This window comes from Labrus mixtus, chromosome 14 (genome assembly GCF_963584025.1).
Source record: "Labrus mixtus chromosome 14, fLabMix1.1, whole genome shotgun sequence".
In the NCBI taxonomy this organism is placed as follows: domain Eukaryota; kingdom Metazoa; phylum Chordata; class Actinopteri; order Labriformes; family Labridae; genus Labrus; species Labrus mixtus.
The window spans coordinates 18,901,379-18,923,609 of NC_083625.1; the positions used below are offsets into that span (position 1 = coordinate 18,901,379).

The 22,231-nt window shown below is 39.8% G+C and overlaps 1 protein-coding gene across 2 annotated transcripts in view; it reads left to right on the forward strand.

Moving 5' to 3' along the window:
* The first annotated feature begins 2,171 nt into the window (after positions 1-2,171).
* Positions 2,172-22,231, forward strand: part of nlgn2b (neuroligin 2b) — a 74,967-nt gene continuing 54,907 nt past the window's right edge. The window contains exon 1 of one of the 2 annotated variants that reach the window (XM_061055635.1): positions 2,172-3,068. The gene's annotated coding sequence lies outside the window, so the exon portion shown is untranslated. The remainder of the gene's footprint in view (positions 3,069-22,231) is intronic. The other variant, XM_061055634.1, reaches the window with a different exon arrangement.

Genomic DNA, 22,231 nt, shown 5'->3' on the forward strand with positions numbered 1-22,231 from the left:
AAGAAATGTGCTATTCTCCAGCAGAGTTACTACAGTGCAATGAAGCTATCAAAGGTACATTACCATCTTAAAGTCAAGATGAAATGCTGACGTCACCGAAACCAGACCCTCCCCATCTTGCAGCTTCTCCAGAAAAACACAGCCCCAGAGACCAATGTATGGCAGTTGGATGACGCATAATATAGTAGTGAGGCCGTATTCTGTCCAAGGTAGGCCTCTAGAGATTGACAGAAACTCCTGCACGACACCCCTCTTGCTTCTCTCCTATATATTTACAGATTCTTATAATAATGCAGAATCTGAGCACATGCCTGGATTTTGGTATCACAAGTGTCAGTTTCTGTTTGTAGTTGAGTGGTACTGTATCTTCCACTATAGCATGTCAGCTGGCTTAGGCTGTTTACAGAGAACAACATGTGAAGAGCAAAAGAGGTGGGAAGCATTTTGCAATGATTCTATCCGGCATCCCATTAGAATCCCTTATCCCACTGTTTCTCCATAATCCTTGGTATCAGAGTCTTGGTTGGTCTACTAACTTGGTCTTTTCTCTCAAGAGTCCCTTCCCCTGTCCCTGGTCCTACAACGTCAACCCCCAGGAGCTTCTTGCTGGTTACAAAAGTGAACACCAACTCTTTCCAGGTGCTCACAGCTCTCAGGTGGAATCAACTAGTACAGCTAGCTGCTTAGCTTATCGAGCTGACAAGCTAACGGAGGCTGCAGCTAGCGGCCGTGGCTACACTTAGCTAAGCTCTCAGTAAACATTTCTCTATTACATATGATACAGTTAAAAAAAAAAAAAAAAATCACAAGCTTAAGTTTGGCTTGGCTCGGTCAGCCCAAGGTACCAGGAGTCAACCCCTAGTAAGAAACGACCTTGCTACTCTACTCCCTCTCTTTATGCTGAGCTTTTATGTTTTTTTAGGTGGCTGTGTTTCCCAAAGACCAGCCATGTCTCCCCCAGTGGTCCTGGATATTGAGCTCCTGGCAGCCCGAATCTACAGTACATTGTTTTTCCATAATATACATTTCACCCAAAAAACAGTTCCATTTAGCACCTCCTGCAGGCTTTGAACATTTTCAATGTGATGACTCGATTTGCAGTGTTTCTCTGTTGCATTTGTTTTGTGGTTTTGAATTTGAATTGTTTTTTTTTTTTAACACGTTTGCTGTCAACGCATTTGTCTTGTTTGTAGCAGTTTGTTTTACAGTTGCATTACATTTATTTTTTGATTTTATTTGTTGTTGACTTACGAAGGCATAGGAGTTTTTTAAATCGCATCACATTTGTAGCCTTTTTCTCCTACTGGAAATCGTTTTGGCTGTTGCAGTGCATTTGCACACATTGGCCACCGTATAAAGCCATTTCCCTCTGAAGTTGGTGGAAAACAAACCAGAGCTAAAAGAGAGTTAATGTATGCCTTTATTTCTATAATATGTCAAAAAAATCTTAGTTTATTCTTTTTGATATGTAAAAAAAAAAACATGCTTGTTCCCTGTGACATCTTTAAGTCCATCCTGTTTTTTTTAGTTTACAGCACGTTTTTTGCCTCCAAGTGGACAAATCAAGTTATTGCACATTCAAGTAAAAGCATTGCACAGTCTCCCCCTTTCCCTGAAATATTATCAAATTGCAAATTAACTTCCAGGAACTTTATTATGAAAGTTATATTTAAACATCAGAAACTTTAGAGAAATCTATATAGGACTATACAACCTGCAAAATAAAGTTCCCCGCGAGAATAGTTACTTTAGGCTATGGAAATAGATTTCATACATATTATGAATATTCATTAAATAAGTGGCACTGGTATATTTTGAACATTGCATTGCCTTCTCTTACCACTGTTGATGGGTTATGTTTTAAGGTTGTAAAATAAATGGCTGCCTGGCGCCAATAAGCAAAAAAAAAAAAAAAAAAAAGAGAGAGCTCTGACGTCAGCATGGTGCAGATCCTCATCAAAAAACAATCAAAGCAAATCTCTACCCTGTGTTCACATGCTGATTTTTTTCCTCTCACATGACGATAGCAACAGAGCAGGCGCCTTTTCGTTGATTTATGCGTCGCACATCCTCGTCATGACAACTAGCTGTGAGATTGAAATATTGCTAGTGGTGTCCTATAAGCGAGAGAGACCGCACTGAGAGAGAGAGAGAGAGAGAGAGAGAGAGAGAGCGAGAGAGAGAGAGAGGGGGGGGGGGAGAGAGAGAGAGAGAGCTGTGGCACGAGCCGTGGGATCCTCTTCAGTGCAGGCTCCGGGCTTCAAAATAAAAACCACTGCATCCGTGTATTTTAAGCATTTATGGTTGCTGTTGTAAAAAGCATGAAGGCTAAACGGAAGATCCCCGTCCCGTTTGTCAGTGTGAGCCTCGACTTTCTGTCACGAGCATCAGATACCAAGTGAAACCAGGAGAGAGCACCACGCACGCGCGCAAAGAAGAGATTGGACACCTGATTCTGTCGGGTGACTTTAGAGCGCTATTTACATTTTTATCTGAAAGAAAATCCGTGTTTTATTTTTGGAAGGCTCTCGTGCTGTAGCGGGGCAGCTACAGTGGATTATAAGCAGCATGGACATATGGGGAAAAGAGGACAGATCACTGCGTTGACTTTTGAAGCAACGCGTCGAGTCTTGACGCTATAGCGTTACGCATTTATTTTACTGTGAGTGTTTTTTTTTGTTTTTTTTTTACCCCCCTCCTGTTTGAATTGCCCTCGCTGCTGCATCTCAACATAATTAAAGTCAAATATCTGTGGATAAGGAGCAGCGCTGGGTGTTGTCAGCGAGGGATGAGAGAAGGAGGAGGAGGGGGCAGTATGAGGTGTGCTTTTTTTGGAAAAGCCGGAGAAAGACAGACACCGAGAAGGTGTACTGATGTGCGAAAGCCTGCGACTCGTTACCCTCCTGAGAAATAATTGCGATCCGGGAAGAAATGGCCTAGTTTGAACACCATCGACACGCCGGCAGAGGATAGAAAAGAAGAAAATCGTGTTTAGATACATGGACGGGCCATTATCATCATCATCATCGTCATCATCATAATTCCGGTGCTTGCATCGAGTCTTTGAGGTAAGACATATGTTTACCCCCTCCTTCCTAGACGTGACTGGAGATTTTTCTCTCTTTCATGGCTTTGATGTGTGCGCAATCTGTGGGCTTTGGTGACTTCGCACATTGCGCACGTTTTCCATCTTGGCGCACTGTCACAATTGGGGGGGGGGGGGAATGAGATTTCAATGTAAATCCTCGTGCCACTTTGTTGCTATAGCACACATTTTCTTCATTTTCAGCTGGAGCCTTCGACTGGCCTTGCCTGTTGAAACGCTGTCACATCCTGACATGATCACTCTGTAGTTTGAGCTTTCAGAATCATGATTGTGTCGCCTGAGCATTCCGCTAACAAGATGAGATTCATGTGATTTAATTGGGATCAGCTCATCGTGTAGGCTGTCAATCAAACCGGCTGTTTTCTCAATTTGGCTTCTACAGTGTCCTGCATCCCCTGGTTGTCATGGCATCGATAATTTGCTTTTCATTGTGTTTATTGATGACTGCTTAATAAGACACACATGCAGCAAAAGGACTAATCTCAAGCAGAGTGTGTGACAGGCCTTGAACTCAAAAGATGTCCTCTCTAATGAACAAACCCACAGAAGCTCGGAGATACACACACACACACACACACACACACACACACACACACACACACACACACACACACAGCGCCTGTGCCCTAGAAGATGCAGATAGGATTGTGAATTAAATGCACACACTCAAGGCTCCATTAATATTCAGTGGATGTTGGGCAGCGCTCAGTTAATGGCAGACAACAGGACCTCTGTTCTGACAGGTCACAGATGAGAAATGGTATATTTTCATTTTAAGGGTATAAATGTGTTTTTTTTTCTTTTACTCACATACACAGTGCCTGTAGCTATCGAGCAGTGACATTTAGAATCCATCAGAAAACCAATAAAGGCATTTTGTAGACTTTTGCAGAATTTGGTGTTACCCCTTGTCCGTGTTATACTGTTGGCATAGCTGTGATTGCTTTATAAGGCCGGCATCATGTCAAAGAAGATACTGCCATTTGGACACTCGCTCGAATACATCAGAAGACTGCTGCAGACTTAAAAGACTTGCATGGGCTTCATATGGGCCATGCGTTTGCCGAAATATGTTCATTTCTAATTCATTCTAATTCAAGAGGAAAGTAAATGGTATTAAAAAAGAAAAAGCAGAGAAAATATGGCAGAAATGTAGAACCCCCTTACTTAATATTCTTTTCAGATCTGTACTTAATTTTTAAAAAATGTATTCCCTTCAAATGAACAATTTGAATATCTATTTCTGAAATGGATCCAAGTACTCATTAGAGAAAGTGGGCCTTCAAGATTTGGTGGAAAAGTCAAGGATGAAGCTTTAAAGCTACACCAAAGCTCGCAGTGCAGTGGCTTAAATCACCTACTGTAATCAAACCAACATTATATAACATCAATACATGAACTTTCAAAACTGCTTCTTAAAAAAGAGATATCGTAGAAATAAGTTGCGTGAGCCCAGGATTACTGTGTCCAATAAACTACAGGAAAGGATCAGTATAGAGCGGATATTTTGGTCGGCAGTGTCGTTAGGTTCCCAGAGACGTAAGGAAGAGATAAATGGATATGGAATTTAGAAGAGGGAAGAAAAAGAGTGATTGAAAATGGAAATGGAAAATCAATTTTAAAAAATTTGATCTAATGAAGTGTTTTTGGTTGATTTGTGAGTGCCAAGTGATGGTTTATATAATATTCTTTCAGATCTATACAAACTCTCTTAAAGGACATGGTTCATATCTAGTTCTATGATTCTACAGTATAGACTGTTCATGACAAACTGCTGGCATGTCAAGTGTCAGTGTTTATATCCTCCTAATGTCAGCATAGAACATTGTTCTATATTGTCATGGCGATATGATGTGCAGAGTATACAGAAATGACAGTGTGTATATAAGCTTTTACCTTCTGGGATTCTATGCATGCCGCAGGGTTTGCACAATACCTGTGCTCGTAACACGTCGTCTCTCTTGATCCCAAAATAATTCCAAGTTGAAGAAGGGTTGTTCTTTTCACCACACGTCTTCATCATCCCTCATCTACCTTGCTCACATCTCCTTCCTCGGGCCAACTTTCTAGCTAATTTTCTAATTCCAGTTGCTGTGAAAATTGTTATCGCTTGGCCCATGTATGCAGGGCTAAGTCAGTTAAATCAAATGTTAACATGCTGAGAGCAAATGGATGGTGTGCATTAATAAAATGGTGTTCCAATATTTTGTATTTCAGGCAGTGTTGAGGCATACGTTTGCTCTAAATGTTTGTATCCTGATGGCTATGTAAATGCTATTTGTATTTATCAAGGAGATAATTTTTCTTGTTTCTGATTTTAGCCAAGGGTTAATACATTATTAGCATAACAAATGAAACATTTGATTTCCTCATTAACGCTGTGATATTTGCCATGTCAGCTTTCATCCGCACCATTTATTTTTGATGATAACTGTCCTAACCAAGGCTGAGGTCATGGATGTTGAATTAATTGCACACAGTAATACCTTTGAAGCGTACATATAAAGAGTATCGATTCTGCAGTTGGATTGGTGAAATGGCCCTTTTATCCTGCTCTCAGTGCTGCATGGATGACGATACATTTCTCCATAAAAAAAGAAGTCAATACACATAGGCTGCTTGCTGTAAACGGCTTCATTCTTAAAGTTTCTTTTATTAAATTTCGTCTGTGAATGGTGGTAAACTATAGTGCTATTTGTTACTTCATTTAAGTGTTGCCTCATGAGTAGAAAAACGTTTGTTTAAAAGATTCTATCGCTGGTTTTGAGATCTTTGGGGGAAAGATGCAAGAAAATATGTAGATTGCAAGTGATTCATCAAAGGCGGCTGTTTTTTTAATTCCATTTGTGACAACATAGATTACTTCAGCCTTTTTACTCCTTTATTTTCTAGAACGCCATAGTTTATAGTTTGCTCGTTGTTTTTCTGCTATCTGAAGTATTTAAGATGAGGCTGTCAGTACTGATGAAGACAATAATTCACACTTTACAAACAATGATGTTACCAGGGAAGCTAAAACAAGCTATGGGCATTTATACCAAGAAAATTCCCTCCAAAAATAATCGTTACAAGTTGTACAGTATCATTTTGCTTCCATTACATCAAGATGCCACATTGAATAAAAAAACAAGTAGACTGACAGCAATTACCCATTTTCACCTTGAAAAGTGCAATATTTGGCCCCATTCCCATCCGATTATATGTAGTCATATTGACTTATATTGTACAGATGTATTCAAAGGGCCTTTGCCGTATGATTCCAATGTATGAATAACAGCAGATCCTGGCTCAGCCTCAGAAAAGAATAGAGAGATTTTCCGTTCTTGACTAAACTCCATGGGCCTCTCTAGTGGAGTCAGTTCTGGTGTTTTAAGCCAATGGGTGTTGTAATAACTCTGCTCCAATCTAGATGTCCACACTTTGGCTGAAATATTGGACCCTACAGCAGTTGATGAATGTCATTTGAATGTTGGACTACTGATCCAAGGGCTATTAGTGGAAATTTAAATAAGAAACCTTCTGTATTGTCAGATAACAAGTATCCATCAGATACTGACATTTTGAAAATGACGCTCTCTGCTAGCATCGCACTGATATTGTCATTAATCGTCCCATAACTATTTACCCAAACCTTTTTTTTCTATGGGGCTAATATGCTATTGCATCAGATCTGTACTTTGATTGGCATTCCTGACGATACCTTACGCAACATTTAAGGCAGTTTCAAATGAAAAAACTAGTACCATTATCAGTCCAATCAGAACGTCTGTGATAATTATGGGATGTTACTCCCTCCCAATTGTATCACTGTAATATCACATTTCCATCATGAGTTTTGCCAACATCCTCAATCATTTTTGTTTGTTTGTGTTTATTTCTGGGGTTGCTTCTGGGGTTCCCGTGTCACTCCTACTTTTCATGAATTCTTTAACACAATGAATTGTGGGTCAGTCCCTTAAGGAGTGTCTGTAGGATTGTGCACTCACAATAAAATGTGTTTCAAGGGCTGAAAAAAAAAAAACCACACGAGAGCCCTCTGGGATCACCAATGTTTTTTCTAGTTTGGAACTTTCCTGAGCCCTCACTGATGTATCAAGAAACATCCTTTGAAAAGTTGTCATTTTTGTTGGACTGAGAGTAGAATCTGGACTGGGTGTAATCCGCATTCCCCAAGTGACTTGATGTCCATAAAGCTACACATAAGGCACAACACACCACATTCACAAAGTCACATAACACCAGGTGTGACCTTTTCTGTGTTTTTAGATTTTGTACTACTGCCATAAAGCAAGGAAAGCTGCACTGAAGCCACCAAACAACTTGAAAATCCAGCCTTACATTTGAGCAGCTTGCAGGCTTGGCAGCTGTTACTATCCATACATCCTCTAACCATCTGAACGACCTCTTTTCTCACCAGGCTACATTATCTTTCAATAAATCATTCACTGTATTCCTGGAATATGATGTAGCTGCTGTAAATTGCAGCTAGGCGGTTTTAATTTCTGTGTGAAGACGTCGAGTCAGAGTGGAGGGAGGTTAAAATGACCCGGGTCTCAGTCGCGTCACGAGTGAGGAGGAGAGAAAGCAGCAGAGTGGCTTGACCTGACCCATTATCTGTGAGCAAAGTAAAGCTGGAGAAACGCCTGTGTAAATGCCATGGTAACCATCTTGTGCAACCTCCTGTGAACAATATCACATAACAGTCATCCAAGAGATAAGCCGGGATAAGTGCCATCCCATTTTGTAAAGTCTGAGAAGAATATCACACCAAACCCCATTAAAGAATCTGGTAATTTAATGTGTCTTATTTTAGAGACAGACACAAGCCCATTAAAACGGGACATGTGACCTTTCCTGAATCACAAAGTTCCATCTTTCAATTCATCAGACATGAGCCATTAAGCAGCTGTAACATTAAACTCTCTCATATGTTTAGACAGAGATATTCAAGCTGGTACTGCCTTTTATATATAGCATGTGTTCTTTTAAAACTGTTTCTTTCAAGCAGTGTATCCTTGAACTACACAGACAATAATTCATTTTGCTTATTACACAGAACACCATCAGGCAGCTGGTGCTCTTTAGAAAGGTGTGGGCATCGTGACATGAATGGGACTGATAAGCAGTTTGAAATGTGGCCTGCAGAATGGACCGGGGGAGGCAGCCCATTAAATGTTATAGTTTCTACATTTTCACATGGTTGCTAGTTAATGTTGCAGTATGAAGTCAGCTAATGCAACTTTGAATATTGAGGAATTTTAATGGCTGAACAAATGTGAGTTACGATGCTTAAAGAAATGTTAATAACCTAGTCTTTACTATCGGTAGAGCTGTGGTGGGGAAAATGAGTATGTCGTTCCTGTCGGGTGCCTGGTCATGAATTCATTGTCCAAATGCAGTATGGCTAGTGTAAAGATCTGAATAGGGGACGAAAATGACTGAAACAACAAGTAGATACCAAGCCTCTGCCGTCTAGTCACAGCTTCTTTTACACAGAAGACCAAACCAAATGAAAGTAAGATGTTTACATGACTAACAAACAGCTGATCTGAGTCAAACACTGACAGTATTTGAAATGAGCCATACTGGCAGAGATACTGGTGCCTAAAAAGTCTTTACAATTTCGAGCCGACATTGAAAAAAAAGAGTTATATTTTTGGTTAAAGAATATTTTCTTAAAGCACTTGTGTCAAACCATCATAAAGGTTCCATTAAAAACATGCCCAACATAGAAGAACATATTCAACACATGTAATGATGATATGTAATCCTGTGCTCTGCAGTAGAGAAATGGATCTCCCAACTAGAGTCAAAGTCATGCCTTAACATTCATCATATGGTTTACTTTAAAATGTCACATAATTGTGAGATCGTTTAATAGTATTAACAAAACAACAACAACAACAGTGAGTTATGTCACTCCTACGAATGGAGACACGAAAAACCTTGAGTGTGAAACCTGTTTCAAAATGAAAATAACCCTTTTTTTTTTTATTGTTTTGAGCTGATAAAAGTGTTTATTGTTTCAAATAAAACAAGGTACTCTACTTGACCTCTAAATGACTAAGATGTTAAACCTGCTGCTCTGTTAAAGCCCTCCTGCAGACAACAGGTCTCTTACATGGCTCCTGTTTGTAACTCAGATCACTAGATAAAGGATTTAAATGGTAAACAAGAGACTTTAATTCAATTAAAGTGACCTCTTTTTGGTGGTTTTTCAGTTTTCTTCATCCACATTCTCACAACATCATTGTGGTTTAACCTTGTGTTTTCTCTTGATTTGGACATTTGGTGCCCACGCTGAACTGTCTGGCCCTAAAAAGCTATACAACATTTCACCTTTTTTTTTTTTAGTGCTTGAGGATAACCAAGCCTTTTCCCGTTTGCGGTTCAAATCTCCCCTAATCATAGTATGTTTTTAATGCTAAAAAATAAACAAGCAAGAAGCGGCTTTCTTCTACTCTCAAAAGGGATAACCTACAGTTTCAGGGCAAAAACGTTTATGTGAGTAAGCTTTGTGTAAATTCACTGGGATGGTGCAAGTTGATCAATATAAACTGAGCTAAGCAATGTAGATTTTAAATCTGATGTAGAAGGAAAATAATAAGAGAGGGGACACTTGGTCCCAAATCATCTTAAAAGATAAGGCCTTACCACTTCATCATGATTTATTTGACAAAATTGCTATGCTTTTGAAAATGGATTACAAATTAGTATGAAATGTGTTTTAGGTCATTATATCAGGGAAGTAGCACAAGATTTGTGCATTATGACAATGGATTGTATGAAAAATAGAATGTATCAGTTAAATCTGTCATCTTTAAACAAGACAGAACAATACAGCTTACTACAATCCAATCTTAATAAATGACTTAATCAACATTTAATCCTGCTAAATTATCATTTAAGTCATCAGTTTTAAGACTTAATTAGTCTTAATTATCTTTAAGTAAAATTGAAATTCTGAAGTAAAGAAAGCTCCGCTGATCCTGAGAAGTTCAAAGACAGAACAGGACACACTTCATTTAGGAACATTGCAGCTGAGGTGTCATAGTGAAATACATATTTTAGATTCTGAAAAGTCAGAAAGCCTCACAGTGAATCTGTCTTTACAGAGATTTTGTTCTAAAAAGCTTGGTGATGACGTGACTACTTGCTCTCTTATGCCCAGTTGGTACTGTGGCAGTTGGGAAGCATTAACGCACAAACCAGCCAAGAAAGGACTGTTCAGTTACTGCACTTCAAATGGTTTATACAACATTTACAGCATTGCTTAGTGTCGGATATGTATTCTCTGTTTGCGAAGTAGAGGTGACACTTCTAAAAGCTAGAAGCAAGACATTTTTTCTTTTACTTAAATTAATAAGCAATCTTGGAAGCTAGCTTACAGAAAGTACAGTCACACAGTTAATTCAAAAATGAAATAACTGTTTCTAGGGGTGCGGAAAATGGATCCATTAATCCAGAATAGATTCTGAATCGAAAATAGATTCCTAATCAAATCAGGACCCCAAGAATCGAAATCAAAATCTAAGCGAATTGTGAGACACCCAAAGATTCCCAGCCCTCATTGTTTCCATTGACGTCTTTGTCAAATCTTAGTGTAAACAAGTCCTTGTTGAGCAGTTTATACATATATTAAAGGGATGTAATGGAGCAATAGCTCATAAAGTGTAATTGCATCTTCCATTTTGGTCCTTTTGGCTGGTCCAACCCAGAAACAGAAGAGCGAGGAGCGGGAGTAACACATACACGATCACACACAAAATTCAACACAAGGAAACTGTGTAGCTGACAAGGGGACGTGATCCCTGAAGCGAAGCGTTCAGGAACAGGGAAGCAGTCCTTATTAGCAAACAATACAAAAGGGGAAGGCAGATCAGAACCAGACGGAGGGTTGGAAAGCCAGACGGTGGGCAGAAAAGCTCGAGACCAAGCACAACAAAACATGCAGAGACACAGAACCCCGGGGATCCACAGTGGACAGGTACACTCACACCAATAGAACATCGCTTAGAAATGGCAAAATCCTGGAGACGAGCAGACAGTTTGTAAAAATAGTTTGTTTTAATCTGTGTTTTAAAGGATCCTTATAAATATAGAATTACTTTATTGATCCCAAACTGGGAAATTGTGGAAATATGCTGTTTTTTATATAATACAGGCTTCTGTGAGGCGCTCATTAAGATCTTATCTGAACAGATTCCTTACATTCAAACAACTTAAAAACTTTAATTATAGAAGCCAACTTATAAAGGAGTTAGTCGACTGTCGGCCGTCGGTGAGTGGTCGTTGCCCTATTTTCTGCAGTGTCCAGCTCTGTCGCTACCCGTCGGCCCCAGTTGGCCTTTTTTTTTTTTTGGCAGATTCCACATGTTGAAATTTGTCTTCTCGTATCACAACGTTTTATTTATCCGCGTTTTTCCTCGTCCTCTTCCGGTTTCCCCTTTTCGGAATGACGATTACAGACTACCGCCGCCTGCTGGCATGGAGAGTTATTGCCTCTCACCCATGCTCAGAACGTACGTGGTGATTGGCCGTCAGCTGTAGTCTTTGCGGTGTGTTCTAGTACAACTTTTTGGCCAAGACAAAGGCGGCCTTCGTCTCCACTAGTTCTTTGCCGTCTGCTTGGTGTGTCAGGGCCTTTAGAGAATGTGCACAGGGTTACGTCGGGCTGGATTTTTTGGGGCCAATCTAAGATCTCGTTCATATACCCCATTTCTCATCTGTCAACATGGAGGAGGCGAGCTTTATGACCTATCTTGCAGACAGTCAACAGGGGGTGCTCCAAATGTTTGGGCTTCACTTTTTGAGAGCTGTAATGTTGTCCATCTGTTTATATAGTTCATGGTCAAATCACTTGAACTTGTTGAACATCAAAGTCAGTTGAAGTGCTGTCTTTTATACCAGGTCAATATATGAGCAAATAGAAGGGGTTACATTGTGGACTACAAAGACCATTACACTGCGCAGTGCTTTTGCAAAATGTCAGGCAGTTCAGGCAGACGCTTACATCAAAGGACTCGGGACGATTTATTGCAAATAGACCTCGAAACTGATGCACTTGGAGGTAAACGCTCTGCATTTGACAGCGCTCAGAGCAGCATGAGAGAGAGAGACTGTGACATGAATGATCACAGGAGGGAGAGTGTGAGCTTGTCAGATATTGACAACACCTAAATACCTTGTTTTAATCTGATAGTGAGAGTGATGATGATAGTGATCAGCTGATGGAGCCCAGTGCCCTGACTAAAAAAAACAAGACACTTCATTTAAAACATCAAACAGAAGTCCATCGTTTAAACTCCTGAACACAAAGGTGAAACAATTAATGTTCTGGCAATTAATTAACATCCCCACCCCCCTTTAGTTTTGAACTCTTTATATTAAGTCATCAGCTTTAATGAAGCTACATGACGTCCAATTTACCTTTGAGGATTCAGTGCCAGCTTTTATTGATGAACAATTGGTGCTAATTAATGTTGCCGTCTACTTTTTATTGAAATATTTTCAACCACTCATTGTTTTGTCCTTTCAAAAAAGGATTTCTAAAAAGAACAGAGGAGCGCAGATAAAATTCAAAGTAAACAGTGAAAAGGAGAAATCATACATATTAATATAGGTATCAAAATTTTCTGCAAGCTACAAAGTCCTGAATGTTTTTTGAATGATTTGTCCGTTTTTAAAAGTCAGTTCTTGCACTGAAACCCATTCCCCATCTTTTATTCAGCTGACCTGAGAGCAGTTCCTTTGGAGTACAGGAGGCCTCTCGACACGTTCGGGCATACAAATCATCTCGGCAGCATACATCACATACAGCGAGTCTCAGCGCTTGACTTAAGCTAACTTACACATCGTCAGTGCAGCCGGCCCATCTGTCAAGGTACGCTTTCCTTAGAACGTGCCGGTTAAGGCAACATCATTTAAATTCGAGCAGCCGTTTGTGTTGTGGCAGCTTGACTAGCATTGCAAAGTAAACTGCATGTATTTACTCAAATGAATGATGATCCTGAGTCAAAATTCCCCCCAGTGTGAGACAATACAGGGTGCTTATGTTTCACAATGCTGTAGCTGAACTCTTTCTGTCAACAAAAAGAAGCCAGTTTGCTTTGCCGTCCCTGAACAGAAGAGCAGTGTGGAGCTGTTGGACCAGCTGTATGGCTCGGAGAAGATTGTATTAGCCATTATTATGATTGGTCAAACATAGTGCACCTGCTATCTCCCCACACATCTGGCAAATTATTTTTGGGATTTCCATTTGGGATTTATACTCTATTTAAAATTTGATTTAAATTAAATAACAACTACAGCTCCTTCCCCAGCTGGTCTCTACAATGTCCCCACCTCTATGAGGTTAAAGGCCCTTACTATGATCAGGAAAACCATTATAATGCTGATTTGTCCTGTGTATCCATTGATTAAAGCCTGAGTGTAATAATACACATTATGAGTTACATCTACAGCAGTATCACACATTCCCCTGCTTGATTTTCAACCATAAAACTTAAAAATTGTAATCCAGATTTCAGTGCCAACTTAACCCATAGCATTCTTGGTAGAAGCAATTTCAATCTAATATGGGTCTTAGCTAGTGATGTTATAAGGAAAACATCCAAAGAAAAACAGACCTGTTAACAGCCATGAGGTTTGAAAAAGAAGTCAGCCAGTGATTGGGTTTTTTCTATTATCACATAATGCTAAAAATCACATAGAGGTTTGACTGAGAAGTGCAGCCAGCGGTCTGTAGCTCATCTTTCTGTAGCTGCTCCTCACAGGACTCTTACTCCCTGTAATATTAACAACTGAACTGCAGTCTTAAAATGACTCGCAGACATATTTTAGATTAATAAATGCCATCAGTGCTAACTCTGTTGAAAAATACAAAAATGTCCTACGGCGTCTTCACAATAAAAGCTGCATTTTGTTTTATGCAGCAATGTGCAGTGGCAAATGCACATACCTGTGTATAGTGTACCCATGTTGAGTAAATTGGGAATCTGAAACCATATATGAAGTTTCAGACCCACAAGTGGCTTTTGCACTAAACACACAAAGACAAAAAAGTTTCCTATGAATAGCTGAAGACTTATAGTTCTAAATTTGTCCAAATCTAAAAATGTACTTAAGGATTATCCAATGTTGAGATGCTACTTTGAAAGCATAGCTTTTCATGCTCCCAATTATTTCACACTGAGAAGATGAGCTAAAGCTCTACTTCTCCAGAAAGAAATCGAGTTTGGTAAACTTAAGCTACTTGAAAAGTTAGATTACAATCATTTTGAAAAAAATAGCATACTGGCAATTCACATGTGATGCTAAATCCTAACAATGGCCTTGTATTAATGCCATTAAATAGTTTACCAGATGACAGTACAAGAGGCTGGTCTAAAGGAGTTCAACATCAATAGAATTGCAATAATTGCCAAAAATTTGAATACGTATGTAGTTACTACTTTCTTAATCTGAAACCAACATTTGGCCTTCCACTATGTTTTATGTACATTGAGGCGAAACACAAAAGGTAGTTTTTATTTAATAAAGGAGAAAGACTTGAGCTGAGCTCAGGTTAATAAAAAGGCCATTTTCTCTCACCATAGATGTGTCCTTAAATCTTAAGTCTCAAGTCTCAACGTTCCTCAGTCATTCTAAAGTGTATCAAAATGTCAGACGGATTTTTACTGAACAGATTTTTTTGTGTGTGGTCGTCTGACAGTAATTGAACGCGCCACTTCCCACTTTTTCAAACAAACAACAGTTAGAAAAGAGAAAACAACAAATTCTTGGAATCCCCTGTCGATCCTTTGAGAGTAACTGCATTTACACATATAGAGCTACTCTGGTTTATTTTCAGTGCTAAAGGGTGCTGTGTTGCCGAAGTGGAAAAAACACTATGCAGGTTATCCCAGAACTGCTGAAAACATTTAAATTATTCATTTGTTTGGAAAGTCAGAACAAAGCTGGACTACAGCCGTCACCACAGCAGCTTGCCAGCAGGGAAGATGCTGAAATAGGGATCTGCATTACATGAATGTTTTGTTTTTGTTATTATAGCACAAAAAAAAAGAAATCAAGAAACAGAATTAATAAGGCTGAAATTAATCACTTTCCACATCCCCTCACAATTCATTCACCCCAGTGGAGCTCAGTCATTGTACCTTTTAACGCTCTCATGCACGATATCTTTCAAATTGGACAATTAAGCATTTCATTTATTAAAAGCAGTTGTTCACTTTTAGAGGAGGGAGACCAGAGCATTTTTATGATTTAGATTACTGGAATTTTCTTTAAAACATTGTATTTTGACATCATAAAGCGTGTTCTCTAAAGTGTGTGGCACACAGTGATTTGGGGCAAGTCTGACTATATTTTGGTATTTACATGCCGAACCATCTGTGCGCAGAGCCAGACGCAGAGCATAGAGAGGATGGATTATTTGGCTTGATCATACATAGGTGAGTTTGGGTGTGTCAGCTCTCATTCCCTTATAGGGCGCACTAAGGCAAAGTTGTTCCATACCGTGTTTAGGCATGATTGTCCCCCCTCCCCATTCCCCCCACTGGCCTGCACTCACACTGCTCCAGGACTAACCGGGTCTGAGCCACCTCTTGTACACAGCGTTGTAATACAACACATGCATGGCTTTACGTAATTATGAAACATGCTCAGTTTACAAGACAGGCAGACTCAAAATAAATAAATAAATAAAAGGGACGCGTGGTCGAGTTCTCGTCCGCACATGGGAGTACAACACAGAGACCATCACAGCTACTTAACTGATTTTGTGGCTAATTTTAAGTCATTTTAGTCAGATACAGCCGTAACACTCAGAGATTTCTCAATAATGAAGACTGTCAACGTTGTGTTCCCGTGCTTGTGCTCGTGCATGAACTGTACCGCGCTAAAGCACACCTCTTCCAAGTGGCTAGTCAAACCAACTGGACTTTAGGGGGTGAAGCGTGCTTAGGCATGTTAAGGATTGCCTAGTGTAAGTGTGCCATCTGATACTGCGTAGCTATTTACACAGCAGATTTCAGCTTTTTCTCAGATAGACCGAACCCTAGCCGGCCCATTTAACTTCTCTGTTTTCAGTGGACACTGGACCATCTGTATTAATATCTGTGGGATGTATTGTCGGTGGCACTCATGTATGAGATTTATTATGAATCCAACTCACTGTTGTACGGGAGCGTGTGAGTGTATGTGCCTCTGCATGTGCTTTTGTGTGTATTGTACTCTTTTAATATAAGGAACATACTGCACATGTTTTTTTTTGGTGGTGGAAGGCGCAGTCATTTTTTTGCATCGTCAATATAGGAACGCGCCAGCATTTCACCTGAGCTCATCTCGTTTACAAAAAATCAAAAAACACCCTGGGTGCTGATGAGAGCGCAGGTTCGTTTGCTGTTAAATCAACCTGAGCGCTAAAACCTGGGCGTTAAAATGACAACTGCGTCAGGAGGAAAAAAGGAAAGACAAGCCAAGATTCTTTGCGCGGGATTTGTGATAGGGCCCAGAATCTTTAAAGCCCTCACTCTCACACATTATCTAGGCCTAACATCAGCACCAAGATCTCAAACCAGATTTCTCCTCCAAATGTCAGGAAGGGGGAATCAAGTATAAATTGGTAGAGAAAAAAAAGAAGAAAAAAAAAACTCCTGCAGTCTGAGCTCAGCCTTATTCACACCTTTCAGCTTCAGCTCTTGTCACTTCATCTTAAATCTCACACCACATCTTATCTGCACACACTGGTGCAGTATCCGGACCGCAACTGCTTCTTTTTGTATCCCCTCTGACTGCACTCTTCTGTTACATTAAGTTTTTCTGTGTAAATGGGCTGACCATGTGTGTTCTTTCAAAACAAGGACGTTATGTACTCATCTGATCTTTTTTAAGAGAGAGGCACCTATGTGGCTAACATGTGTCTCCCAGCCAACCACCCTCAGGATAATCATTATTCCACTTTCACGCTTATAATAGGGGGGAAAAAAAAAAAAGTTCAAAACATCCAAATGATGTAGCTTGCTAATGCTAATAAATTCCCCCTTTTCATCACATTGTGTATTTTAACACAACAGGCAGGACTTAGTTTTAGTTGTTATTACATGACAGGAGCAATGATAGGTATGCTTGTTGCTATGACAACAGCCATAGCAGTAATAGTTCAATTAAGCATATGCACAGTTAAAATTAAAATGATTTCACACAGCAGGGGTAGGTTTGATTACATTGAGGATGGTTAGCATGGAGAGAGAGAGAGAGAGAGAGAGTTGGCACAAGGTATCAGTGAAAAAAGAAGGAAGAATAGCCATGTTTTCCTCCGCACCCCCATTTGTACATGTTGATAAAAGCGTCATTATTCCCATTGTTAGCTCAAAACATTCACTTCAAAATGTGGGCTTTTGTCCCCGGCTCACCTTTCCGTCCCCTCTGTAAACAAACACTCCAAATCCCTCAGTGTCCCTTACAAAACAACAGCACATAAGAAAGAAAGAAAGAAAATAAGGAGCTGAAATCAGGCTGTTCTCACATCCCTCGCGTTGAGATTAAAAAAATATATATGTTCAGGTAACAAGAGCAACAACCAGATTAATGTCTCAATTAGTACACATGGCTATTAGTGCAGACATAAATATACTCACTGTCATGTAGGGCTGTCAATTTGCCCTAAAATCAATGTTGATGATTAATTGACTGAAAATAGCTTCATTATGTAACACACTGCTGGCAGGAGATGGGGTGTGCCTAACAAAATGGGTTATATTTTGACTTTCCTTTGATTCTGAATGAATAACTTTGTCTCTCTTTTTCTGTTAAAACCTGAAAAACTAGTTCACCTGACGAGGTGCTTATTAAGTCCAATAAAGCCCTGCAGTAAATGTGTAAATGTAAATAAAAAAGAAGTGCTTGGTAAAATAGTGTTTGCCTTGATTCAGATGTTCTCTCTGTCGAATGTGGCTTAGTAAACAGCCAAGCTGGTTGTATTTGACATGACTGAAATTGAATGAGTTTGAAATGAGCTGCGCGGGGGCACTCGATGGCGGAGCGGCTGTTGGAGAAATTGCACAGCGGCAGCAGGAATGTATTGGGACAGTGGCGTGGTTTGATTGTGCTCCAGCACATTTCATGTGAGATGAAACAAATGCTATGAAGGTTAGAGGAGACTATCTGCTCTGTGGACAGGGTCTCTCATCGCTCTAAATATCCCGACTGTAGAACAATGAGCAGGACATCGATCAGAAACACTGAAACAAGTCAAGCAGTGAGCAGTTTTACAAGGGGCTACACTCCTGTCAGACCAGACTGAGGGGGAAAGGCCCTGAATAAAGCCCAACACCACTTGTTCCTAAAAATACGACGCAACATTAAAACAGGGGCGCAGATGGCCTAGCAGTTAGGTCGGATCAATGAATCCACAAAATCCAATGTCAAATTAATACTGTGAAAAATCTATTTCACGCAGCGTGTTGTACTTAAAATGATTTATATATTTGATTATTTGATGGAAATCGTCTGATGTGGTGTTTTTTTCCCCTAATGTGCTAATTTCTTTGCACAGGCCGTAAATATAAATATAAAAATATATCCTTCAGCTGCATTGAATGAGTGTCAAATTTCGTACAATCCAACATGCATTGGTCCACATATGACACACATACCGTGCATTTTACAGCTGCCATGTTAAGAGAGGGGATTACGGGATGAGCTGTAACTTGACATTCAGCAAAACCACTTAACCACGCATGTCACCCCTGCTACCTGCACCTGCCTCTGTTTCAGCCGTGGCAGCTTCTCCTCTGCGTTTCTTGTCTTTGGTCTACCCCCTCCTCTCCTTTTTTAAGCCGTCCTCCTCTTCATCCTCATCGTGACCTTTGGCTCGTGTCATACTCCCTCACAGCTGCACACAGTCTCCTCCTTCCTTCAAACAGAATCCAGCTTCAGTGTTTTGGTGCAGGCAGGTTTCGCATCTGAACAACGAAAAGCACATATAAAATGATTACATGAGAATGTAGACATTTATATAGACCATATACATACAGTGAAAAATTAAATAAATGATCCAAAAATCAGTCTGATACTTCTTTCGAAAGTACAGACTTGATTCGCTGCTTCCAGTTCAGGAAATTAGAGATTTTAAAATGTGTACAAAACTATGTTGAGGTAATGATCAAAAATGAAAGTTAAATTTGAAGTAAATCCCCACAAAGACTACAAATTAATTCTCCAAAAAATAAAACTTGAACCATGGCTGCTTGTGTACTGGGGTATTTCAGGTTTATAATCGGGGGCTCTATCAACTTGTTTTCTCTAATCAAATGACCTTCGATTGATTTCATGTTTGTAGCTTCATATTAGCCGTGATGTTCTTCACAGCAGCGCTACACAATCATGTTAAACCGTAGGGCATACAGTAAAGTGAAATCTAAAACTGTTTACTCATTCTATTTCTACAAGTCCTGTAAAACTGGCCAAGAAGAGAATAAAAAAACGACATCATAATCTACTTTTGGCATGAAACATGCAGATGTTTTTTTTTTTTGCTTTGATCAGTGCGTTCAAGTCTTAGGTAACACATTTACACAAAGTGACACCCTAGAAAAAAAAGAAAAAAAAAACACTGGTTAAAACAACGTATACAAATGAAAAATAGACACAATAGATCTACGTTCAATTTGATATCAGTATGTAACACACATTGTGATATAAGGTGTCATGTGCAATATGAGGAAACAAGCTGACTTTAAATTGTCCTTACTGATTAAGATATTTATAGCAACTAGGTCAAAACATTTTTTTGTTGTTGTTGTTGTTTTTTTTTGCTAAGGGGACTCTGTACCTTTCTTTCCCTGAAGGCAGAAGTTAAAAGTGGTTATTTAATTGATCACTGTGGTTCTCTGATATTTGACTCCCTCAGAGTCTGAAAATGACTGTTTACAGTTCTTCACTGAGTAGTAAGTTTTTCCTCGTGGTGTTATTGTGATAATGTCTTATTAGTGATTTGTGTGATGGCTTTTATGGCGTTGCATTACACCAACTTCCTACACGTCCTATCCAGACGTCCTCTATAGAAAAGGCAGAGGATGTGCTTGTCAGGCGGATGTGTCTGTCACACTGTAATGAATTAGTCAGACTTGCACATTGCCAGCGAGACGTTCGTAACCCATCCACATCAACAACATGAGACGCACATTGACAGTACATTACTGGCAGTCCTCAGACACATGCAAACTTTAGGAAGCACTGAGCTGGGTGGGGTTTGTCCACCAGTGCACCAGTCCTTCTAACTGGAGGCTAAGAGATGATGCAAACTTTGTGCGATATTGTGTGGCTCTGGCTCGGTGTCATCACTCCTCAATGATCACATTTATAACAGGCTGCAGCAGCATCAGGCCCGTGGCTACAGTCTGACTTTGGAGTTTCCTGTCAGCCTGAGGTCCTCGCGCTCCTTTGACTCTCTCGCAGAGTCAAGAATAAAGCTGATTGCGTCTCGCTGGAGGGGGTGGTGCTTAGCGCTGATCGTGCCTGCCTGAGGAACGTGAGCTAGTTAATTCAATGTTATCCAGCAAATCTCCTTTAAAATTGAACCCCTCTGGATGTGCTTTTAAGTATTGTTTTCATCTTTGCATCCACATTTTCTGCTTCGGTCTCGCATTGTAGATTTGAAAAAGGGATAATAATCAGCATCATTATTATTGTATGAGATTTTACGTTCAACAGTATATCAGTGAGCCGGGGCATTCATGTAAACATGGCTAAACTGCCTTCCCCATTTAACTTAGTGGGCCATTTTATTCTTAAATTAGCTTTAAGCTTGAGGCAAAGCAGCTGTCAGACTGCTCCCTCAAACTGTGTGTATTGCCCACAGACACCTAGACACACGTTAACACAGCTAGCATTTCACCTAGATCATCGCTAATTAGTATGTCACCAGATTGCACACACTACTCGGTTTCGCTATGACACATTTTTACACTCACAACTACCCAAACACGTAAAAAAAAAAAAAAAAAACACAGCTAAATAGTAAGTAACATCCCCCTAGAGGCAGACATGTTCATCTATTCTGAATCTTCAGAGTGTGTGGCCAGTAGCTGCTGGGATATCTTCCACTGTTCGTGTGCTGGGCAGGAGAGCCCTAAGATAAAGTGGTTTTCCGTGTGATCTACAGGTGTTAAGCACAGAGAACAGTGGTAACAAACAGCAACATATTGATTTTCTGGTCCAGCTGTGACAGAGGGCCTTTTGTCTAACATGTCCTATCTGCCCCTGCTGCCTGCTGCTTTATGCTCCCTGCTGCTCCTTTAATAACCTGCACTTATGCTTCATTAGGGATCCTTTAATTGACTTCTCCTTGAACCTTTTTCAATCTTCACTTGTTTTTTCATGTTTTAATTATAAAGGGTGAACTCATGAAGCGGTGGAGTAAAGAAAACAGCAATACAGACATTGACCTGTTATTTTTAACACAGCTGCAACCTCTGGGGCTGAAATTTAAGCCAAAATCACAAGTGGAGTGAAGAAAACTGCAGTTCCACTTGTGTCCACTTGAGGTGGATTCAAAAAAGGAGTCAATCCCCATTTAGCCCTATATTAAAATGCCCAACTTCACTGCCAAATTAAAAACATTAACAGTGTGGGACAAAAAGTGGTCCAGTTTAGGTTAGGGGGAATCTCTCTTTTATTTTGAAATGTAAGCATACACATATCACACATATCGTTGTCAATCCAAATACCTGGCGCTTTAGCTTGTTCAGTGTTTCTCGTACATTTAGGTGTCGACCCATGCATAGGAGTCTGGATTGGTGTTGACAGAGAAGACATCTTCAGTGATGAGTAACCCTCCTCATGTCAGTGAACCCTTACCCCATAGTAACCCCGAACCTAGAAGTTTGTAAGCGAACGGCATTGCATGCTCTCTTAGCATTTTTAGTGTTTTAAATAAACAGCTCCAGTTAATCATCACTACAAATATAAATATATTCACTTGGAAAGATAAAGGATAACTAACTTAATCTTTTGAATTAGCCATGGGCATAGACTTTACAACATTGATATTGCCTCTGACTCCAAAAACAACATATACATCTAAAGTGCCACACTGAAGTAGATACAGGGCAGTCATAAAAC